Raw genomic sequence first — 7,571 nt, 5'->3', positions numbered from 1 at the left:
ACTTGTGTCTTGTTCAGCATCTCATTTCAAGTTCAGTTTCTACATTTCTTTCTTATTCAGATTCATTGGCTAGTCCAGAGCTTACCATTAATTCTTTGCTGCTGCTTTGATTCCCCCTTTACCTAGATGCTTGGTCCTGTTGCTTTACTTCTCCTTCTAAAAGTAAGCAACACTGTTCTTCTTGTGTGTGTGTGTGTGTGTGTGTGTGTGTGTTCACTTCTAATATTTTCAAAATGTTCTGGGGGACTGTTTAACATCAATCCAATTAAGACTGCTTCAGGCAGAGTCACCTCTTGAACTTTTACCTGGCGTGATACCTTCAACATCTTGTTAACAAGTATAGATAAGCATGTCACGCATAGATTCTTCTTTGCACAGATCTATACATAGATCCTTCTTTTAGGCTCTTATTCCAGAGCCTTTTAACAAGGCGCACTTTAGAAATGATAGACTTGACCCAAGTCTTTTGCCCATCCCTGAATTATACTGATCTCTGGCTTTGGAAGCACTGCTAAGTGCTAATTCCTTTGTTTCTGAAAAGAATCTCTATTTTAAAGGACCACAGCTCCGATTCAGATCTTTCAGTTTTCACCCACCTGAAATCTCTTTCCTGTTTTCTTTTATAGTCACAATAGTTATAAATCCCTTTGGAAGTGAAGCAGCTGGTCTGGAGGCAAGAGGAACCAAGGAAGGGACAGGAAAAGAAACAAAGGGTAATCCTTCCTCTATTGCAGCGTTAAGCTGCTCCCATGCATAAGATGAAGAAAATCCCATCTGGTTTGCAATTCTTGGGCAGCACTGATCAGACTGATCAGGTGTTTAGTCTAGACTGTGGACTACTATGAGTCCCCCTAGACAATCCCCTTGCTGCTGTACCCTCCCTCTCACTGAAACATCATATTGCCCTACCTATGGGTGGACATATGATGGCTGAGTTGATTTTTGGCTCTCTAATTTCCATGTACTCCACTGAGGAAATGAAGAAATGATGAACAAATCATTTGGCCATCACACATCATGTATATTTATCATTTCATTGTTTCATCAATGGTATCACCCGATATTCTTTTTTTCTTACACAGTGCGTAGTTTGGACATTGACCCAGTAAATAACCCAAGGAATAGAATCCTTGAGAGGTCCAAAGTTTCTACAGTGAAACACTGAAATATTTAGTTCTTTAATCCAATAGTACTATATGATGAAATGTTGAAGTATCTTCCTATGGTACAATATGACAGTACTATAATAATACTATAGGGCTCCTGGAATAGAATAGAACTTCACTATTTTGACCTAGCATTGTAGAATGGAAGGGGGTGAGTGGTGAGGTTATCACAGGTAACTATGACTTATTGAAATCTTTGTGAAAACCAGTGGGTACAGGATTTCACTAGTCAGGGATTCTGAAAAAGTGTCTCTTCCAGAGGCTGAGACATCAGAGAACCAAAAAGTGGAATGCATCTTTCAGCAGCTGACTGGTAAACTTACTGAAACAAAGAAGCCCAGGGTCAACATGCCATTGTTTGCTGGGTATTTGTTTTTTTTAAAGAAGGGGAAACAAAATAAACGATTGGCATAGTTCACAGGTCTGGTCTGTGCAATAGGACCACAGAGTCTGGCATCCTAGAGCACATTAACCATGCTGGGCAGAAACTAGAAAGGAGAGGGGGCATTCCTGCCAGAGGCTGCAGTAGCCAATTGGACTGGACAGGTTTTTTATAAGAAATTGAAGTGCACCACACAAACTGGACATTACAGCTTGAGCCAGAGCAAGATGGATAACACTACATTTGACACCGAACCAGGAAACATTGACAGAAGTTGCATTAGCTGCTGGTTGGAGGTGGGTTGAGGATGATACCATGCATTCCTGCCCACCAGAAATCATGGTGGCCTGTGTTTGCCCTGGTGTAAACTGGAAGTCTGGATCTGCCCAGAGAAGGAAAGTAGCTTACCTAAAGTATACTGGAGGTCTGAAACTGACCCATGTCAAGATTCTTAGTACAAGGGAAAAAGGTATGTGCATGTGATAAGGTAGTCCAAAGGTTTGAGGCACAGTTTTGGACTCATACAGTGGACATTCAAGATGCACTGGACAAGGTTTTTAGTAGCAAGCAAGAACTAGAATGTACAGCAAGCTTGATTAAATCTGCCTAGCAGGTGTCTCCACGTAGATGTTGCTTAACTCATCTGGCAGTCCTGCTCCTGCCAGCTCAACTTCAGCTACTTATTTGCAGCCAGAGATCTTTCCTCTCTAGGACTGAAAAGGCAGGGGCAAATATCTTCTCATCTCCAGATATTTCCACTCCTGGAGAAGTTTGCCTCCAGCTCTTCCTTAGCAGGTGGTGTGATTCCCCTGTTCCCAGTGATTCTTGGTCCTGCAGAGGCAGCAACTGTTTCTCATCTAAGGATTCCTTGGAGGCAGTCTTGACACATCCATACGGAATACTGTTGGCTTTCTCTAGAAATTGGGCTCCAAAAATCCTGATGACCACTAGAAGTCAGAAAGAGATACAGGTGAATCTTACTCTTTGATGTCAGATTTTTGTACTCCAAAGATGATAACCCTATTCTCACACCTTTTAAAATAATGTGGTCAGATCTCCCCTTCACTGGGCCCTTAACAATTTTATAGGGAAAATATTGAGGTAACCCTGGTTGGAATCCTACAGTTCATTCATTCTGTTCTTGTCCAAGGAAGTAGGATGAAAGGGACCACTTAATAATATCACACACACACAGAGACACAACGAGGGAGTCCCTTGCTTGCCTACTCTTAGTAGTCAAAAGGATCAAAAGTGCAAAGTACCGATGCTTTTAGAACTAGGACTCCAAAATCCTTTTGTAATCTTTCAGAAGAAAACCAAAAAAAAAGACAAAAGATTGGGCCAACTATCAGGACACTCTGGCCCAGTAAACAATACTTGGAATGATGTGGAAATAAGATTTAGTTCTAAAATACCCTGTATTTGAATGAAAACATGTGCTGCTCTGGCACATAACAAGCCATGTAGTAACCTGTCCAACTGTGGCTTGCTTCTATATCTAAACCCATTTTAAGAATGTTTTTAGATTACAAGCTATTCTTTAAGCTATAGCCTGTTTTTGTCTTCTAGAATCCAGCATATTTACACCATAATTAATCATGACAGATTCACACTAAAGAGATTCTTTCTCCCTCCTTCCAGACATTGGCTCTGTTTTCAATTAACCCTCCCTCTCCCGCAAAAGGTTTAGATTAGGATTGCCTATCAATTTTTAAAAATGTACATTTATCTTAATTCTTACTTGCTTTTGACCATCCGTTATCTTAACCTTGTTCTTGTGTCACGTGCCAAGGCAATGGAACTTGTGGAAAAAGCTTTCTATTGTGCAGATCTGAAAGAACATTTAGGAACTGGGGGATACAAAGTTCTAGTTCTACATGGAACATAATGCACCTAACTTAGATATTTGCCCTGCTTACTAGTTGTTTTCTGGATTCAATTCAAAATGTTGGTTTTGTTTTTAACCCTTAAACTTTATCCATGAAGGCCAGGATAATCTGTGGCTGGGTCATACCAAGAAATGACTTTTCCTATATTTTCCCCATGAGCTCAGATGTCATCAAAGGTCAACCTGCTTACAGTTCCCTGATGTATTGAGCTGTGGGTGAAATAAGGCGGGTCTTCACCATGACTGAACTTTCTCTCTCTAACATGCTATCTTGTCAGTTTGGGAAAAATGGATAGTTTGTTGAGAAAGCTTTTCATTTTGGTGGAGTCTATTTTTAATCTTGTCTATTGCTGCTGTTCTGTTATGTCAACTTTATTTTACTTTCAATTTTCTAGCTGTTGTGAGAGTCTGTATTTTGAGCAAGTTGCTTAAGATACATCCCAGAATGGGGTTTGGAAGTTCTTGTAGCAAGGATGGAAGTTAGAGTGGAGTTCATGGGAACACAGTTATGTTTGGATAAATCCATAAATTGGGACTAAATTTCTATAGATCTCTAGAATGTCATCTCTCTTGAAAGAGATGAGTATCATATAGATATAATGAATATACTATCTTACTAGCTTATGGGTGGCTAACCTTTTTTTTCAGTCATGGTGCCAAACGTTGGCAGCCAAGCTCATTTCCAATTTTGTCAACAGATTGACGAACGGGCTATAGGCCCTGTGTACAGACACACACAGTCTGTGGATTAGGTACTCCTATACTAGCTGAAAATATGCTAGACCTCAGATAACAGTATTACGCTCAATGAATCAGTAGCTTATTGTTGCTGCCTATGAAGAAAACATTGGGCTCAAAACAAATGTAGGCAGTGCTGTTCATTTGGTCCCCCCAGAACATTTAGCCTAATTATCTGAACTAGTATTAAAATTTTTCCATTAACTCTAGTACCCTCTGAACAGTCCAAAATGCTTTTGGAAAAAAACTCCCCCTTGCTCAGAAGCAGAGTGTATGTGCTTCAAGGGTAACATAAATATTACAGGAGATGCATTTATATTCTCAAACTAATCCAAATGCTATAAAATAACTCCTCCTCAGGTCAGCGAGGGTTTAAAGAGCCTTTGGTATATGCCAAATGTTCTGTATTGAAGTGCACACACCCTGGAATGTTTCAAAGGAAAAGAGGAAAGAGAGATAAACGTAGCCTTTCAGCCTTTAGTTCCATTATAATAACTGCTGACTTTCTCAGTTCTTATGAAGGCCACCCACCGGGTGACTGGAGGAGAGAATAAACAGCTTAATTTACAAAAAGGTGCCTCTTGAACAAGCAAGCCTGTGATTGCTCTGGTGCAAGCTCAGGAATGTTTGCAAGTGGCTTATCCTGTGAATGTGCCAGTTATGAGTATTAATAACTGCTTAACTCCATAAATCAAGCCAATGTATTCAGACATATGCCTACACCAATGCCGTTAATAATCTTGTTTACTTCAGGTGCTTTTATCAGGGGTTTCTGAGGTTACATTCTCATTACGCTGCACATTGAAAGAAGGAAAGATGTGTTATGTCAGGAGGACACCCTGAGGGCGCTGCCTTTACTGCAAAGCTTCCCAGCCACAGCAGGAAGCAAAAGAAACTTGCAGCTGCCAGATTCCATAGCAAAAAAATATTTGATGTTCTCAAGGCCAGATTAGGCCAATAGTGATTCTGTTGATCTGTGTCATCCTGTTACTGATTAAACATACGGACATCAAGGATGATAGAAAAAAACAGAATGTGTCTGCTTAAAGAATGCAGCAAGTTGTTATCAAGTGACTAAGCATGTTCCACTGTGGAGCAGCACTCACTATTAGCAATTTTCTTCTAACACGGATGAAAATCTCTTTCCATCCAATTTCCAGTCATTGAATCTAGGCCTGCCTCTGGAATTAGAGAGATCACCTCTGCTCTCTCTTCTGCACAATAGTCTTTTAAGGCCAGCTGTACTGTTAGGTAAATTAACAGCCTCAGACAGTGGACATTGGAGGGCGAATCTGGAACCTTTTCTTTTTTTTTTGTAAATAATTTTATTGAAGATTATATAAAACAAATAAAACTAATACAAAAGCCAAATACAAAAACACATTAAAAATAATATAAGAAAGTGCAAAGAAAAAGAAAAAAACCCTCCGCAAAAAAAAAGTAATAAGAAGAAACTTCCCCCTTCCTTCTCAGCAAGTATATACAACATTAATAGCTTATCACTGTCTCTTAAAATACTACCAAATACATCTTTAATCCATACTTCACCCCATTTTCTATAAACCCATCTCTAAATCCTCAGCTCTCCTTATTAATCAACAAAAGGTGTAAAGATTAACAGACATAACTAGCAACATAAACATTTAGTCCTCCTTTCCATTTAAACATAATCCCCTTAATCCCTCTCTTCATAATCAACTTCTCATCCCAATTGACAATTAAACATTACAAATGAATTTAAAAAAATAACCATTAATCATCACCCAAGATGGCAACCCATTATTAATCCCAATTAACAATTAAACATTACAAAAAAATAAAAACTGTTAAACATTACCAGAAATAATAATCTGGCAAATCTGGAACCTTTGAGAGATTCTCCTAGAGAGGTGAATGCCACACAGCCCTTCCTTGATGCCTCCACTCACACTTGCTGCCTTCAGATGTATGAAGACCCTTATCCTATTGCCAGTCCAGCTGACTTCAGTACAAGGTCTATCGAAGTGGCATTTTTTCCTTTAGGCAACAAATGTTGTCAGTTAGCTTTGTCCCTATTTAATTTCGCCACAATAAGATAGCCAGCTCTTCTGGACATTCCAGAACCCCCCCATCCTGTGCTCTGCATCCTATGTCCTCCAATTTGTCACTGTCCTCTTACAAGTGACCTTCCAAAATGAACTTCATGGCTGTATCTACGTGACATAATCAACCACAAGCTAGCCCAGCTCATTTTGGCTGAGCATCTTGGCATGATTTGAGAAGATGAGTTAAATCAGTAAAAATCACTATCAGTAGACATGTTTGTGATTTACTAAGATATTTTGGAAACTCACTGGATGACTTGGCCAGTCTGTCTCTCTGCCCAACCAACTTCCCAGGATTGTTGTGATAAAAACTAGAAGATAGAATATTATGTACACTGCCTTGACCTCCTGATGGAAAGGTGGGATATAAATTTAAGAAACAAATAAATAAATAGCAACCATCTGTTCAATAAGGATATAATAGGAAAAGATCTTGCCAGATGCTTTGCTGAAATTGAGATATATGATGCCAAGGGTGAGTCTACCATCCCAACCATTTTGAGTTGGGAAATCAAAACAAAAGAAGTAGTACAAGGACTCAAATATGCAAGTCTCAGTTAAAAAACAAAAAAACTCCCTTAGTGCCCCCCGATGCAAACCCACTCGCATGTGTAATATGGTCCTAGTACCATGTGTTTTAGTCCTCACCAAAGCTCAATATGGCTCTTGGCCACTAAAAGGCTGACCACTGCACTCCTATGACTTTCACATTCCCAGTGGTGTAAATACAGTGGAGGCCGAAGTGGCAGCCACTTTGGGGCACACGGGCATGGAGGCCATGGCCAAGCTTTCAATGTTTGAAAAAAACCAAGCCTGGTTGTGGTCTGCTACAGGGCTGGCACATGACCATTCCCCTAGGAGAGCACAAGGGGAGTTGATTGGAGTACAAGTGCCCATGCTCCTATATGGTGGAACTGCTTACTTACAGAGATCCGAATGGCACCCTTCCTAGGGTTTTTTGGAGGACAGTAAAGAATGAGCTTTTCTGCAGAGCCTTTTATGGTTGAGAAATGTTTCCAGACTGAACACACCTTCTCTTGTGGGGATGTAATGGTACTGTATGTGGGAATGACTTTGGGAGGTGGGGCCCAGAGATGCTGCCTAGGGAACGGTAAGATAAAAGACAGCATAGCCCACAGCTGGATAGTGGGTGGGGCAAAGGCTCAGAAGAGACCCTCCCTAGTTTCTTGGGGTGTAAAGGAGACAGGGAGAGAATTGTTCTTTTAGACCTGTAAAATTCTATTAATGTAGCCTTACAATAAAGTAGAATTAGCTCATCTGGTTGTGTTTCCTGTCTGGTCTACCTGATAAGG

At 40.1% G+C, this 7,571-nt stretch overlaps 1 long non-coding RNA gene across 1 annotated transcript; it reads right to left on the bottom strand.

Annotated features, from left to right (window-relative positions):
- Nucleotides 1-1,000: 1,000 nt before the first annotated feature.
- Nucleotides 1,001-6,324, bottom strand: LOC112540222 (uncharacterized). Its single transcript, XR_003084282.2, has 2 exons — nucleotides 6,012-6,324; nucleotides 1,001-2,495 (listed from the first exon to the last, which is right to left on the bottom strand). It is a non-coding gene; the product is annotated as an uncharacterized LOC112540222 (long non-coding RNA).
- Between the last annotated feature and the right edge of the window lie 1,247 nt (nucleotides 6,325-7,571).

This window comes from Python bivittatus, unplaced genomic scaffold (assembly GCF_059951505.1).
Source record: "Python bivittatus isolate LINGU-HERP-01145 unplaced genomic scaffold, Pbiv_v1 ctg000480_np1212, whole genome shotgun sequence".
NCBI classification, from domain to species: Eukaryota; Metazoa; Chordata; class Lepidosauria; order Squamata; family Pythonidae; genus Python; species Python bivittatus.
This window is presented reverse-complemented; position numbering and strand designations above follow the sequence as displayed.